This window comes from Pseudophryne corroboree, chromosome 11 (genome assembly GCF_028390025.1).
Source record: "Pseudophryne corroboree isolate aPseCor3 chromosome 11, aPseCor3.hap2, whole genome shotgun sequence".
NCBI lineage: Eukaryota > Metazoa > Chordata > Amphibia > Anura > Myobatrachidae > Pseudophryne > Pseudophryne corroboree.
In genome coordinates, this window is record NC_086454.1 from 210,003,726 (window position 1) to 210,005,840 (window position 2,115).

Below are 2,115 nucleotides of genomic sequence, written 5' to 3' on the forward strand. Positions count from 1 at the left end.
ACCACGCTCAGGTGCCGTTCAACAGTCCTGCCTCTCCGCTTTCCCGTAACAGATTCTCTAGTGATATGAGGTTCTCTTCACCTTTCTCTTTCTCACGAGTTTTCTCTGGGTCAGCGACTTTCTTGCAGTGGGACGAGTGGACCCAAGTCTCTCTCTCGACAACCTTCAGTGCTGTCGTGCTGGTCAACAAAACTTGATACGGTCCTTCCCACCTGTCAATGAGGCAACCTGAGCGTAGAAATTTTCGAATCATCACATAATCCCCAGGTTCAATGTCATGACAATTACTGTTTGGTAGGTCAGGAATCGCCAGTTTCAGATTCTTTTGCTGGTTTCTCAGTTGCTTGCTCATCCTAACCAAATACTGCACAGTCATTTCATTATTGCATTTCAGATCATCCTGGGGGTCTATTATTACATGGGGCTGTCGTCCAAAAAGAATTTGAAAGGGTGATAGGTTAAGTGGTGACCTGGGAGTGGTTCTGATGCTTTACAACACTAGTGACAGTGCTTCTGGCCACAACAGTCCAGTTTCAGCCACCACTTTGCTCAGCTTGTTCTTAATAGTGCTATTCATTCTCTCCACCTTCGCACTGGCCTGTGGCCGGTATGGATTATGTAGCTTACTATTAATACCCATCAGTTTGCACATGACCTGAAAGACTTCACCTGTAAAATGGGTACCCCTATCACTTTTAAACATTTTAGGGATACCGTATCTACACAGAATTTCTTGTACAATTTTTTTTATGCTATAAAAATACAGGCGTGAAATGAAAATACAGAAGTTCTGGCGATGTCCTGTATGATGTAAAAATACACGGTTGCTATTGTTAAAAAAAAAGGTATACTGGCCCTGTCATGTATGCTGTAAAAATATAGGGACACTGTTGTTAAACTAAATGAACACTTGTTCTGTCGTGCATTCTGAAAAAATACAGGGGTACTGTTGTTAAAATGAAGGTACACTTTTCCTATCTTGTATGTTGTAAAATTAGATGGGTGTTAAAATACAGGTGTGCTGGCCCTGTCCTGTATGCTGTAAAAATAAAAGGGTGCTGTTGTTAAAATAAAAGTAAACTGGCCTGTCCTATATGCTGTAAAAATACAGGGGTGCTGTTTATAAAATAAATGTACACTGGCCCTCTCCTGTATGCTGTAAAAAATGAAGGGTTGCTGTTGTTTATATAAATGTACACTGGCTCTGTCCTGTATGCTGTAAAAATACATGAGTGCTGTTGTTAAAATAAATGCACACTGGCCCTCACCTATATGCTGTAAAAATACAGAGGTTCTGTTGTTAAAATAATGGTACACCGGCCTTGTCGTGTATTCTGTAAAAATACAGAAGTGCTGTTGTTAAAATAAATGTACACTGGCCCTGTCTTGTGTGCTGTCAAAATACAGGGGTGTTGTGAAAATACAGGGGTGCTGGCCCTGTCCTGTATGTTATAAAAATACAAGATTGCTGTTGTTAAAATAAAGGTACACTGTCCCTCTCCTGTATGCTGTAAAAATACAGTGGTGCTGTTGTTAAAATTAAGGTACACTGGTCTTCTCCTGTATGCTGTCAAAATACAGGGGTGCTGTTGTTAAAATAAATGTACACTAGCTCTTTCATGTATGCTGTAAAAATACAAGGTTGCTGTCGTTAAAATAAAGGTACACTAGCCCTGTCTTATGTGCTATAAAAATAAAGGGGTGGAATGAAAACATAGCAGTTCTCGCCCCGTCCTGTATGCTGTAAAATTCAGGGGTGCTATTATTAAAATAAAGCTATACTGGCACTGTCGTGTATGCTGTAAAAATACAGGAATGCTGTTATTAAAATAAATGTACATTGTTTCTGTTGTGCATTCTGTAAAAATACAGGAATATTGTTGAAATAATGAAGGTACACTTGCCCTGTCTTGTATGCTGCAAAATTTCAGGGGTGATAAAATAAAGGGGTGCTGACCCTGTCCTTTATGCTGTAAAAATAAAGGGGTGATGTTGTTAAAATAAAGGTACACTGGCATGTCTTTTATGCTGTAACAATACAGGGGTGCTGTTGTTAAAATAAATGTACCCTGGCCTTGTCTTGAATGCTGCAAAATAACTTGGGTGTTAAAATAC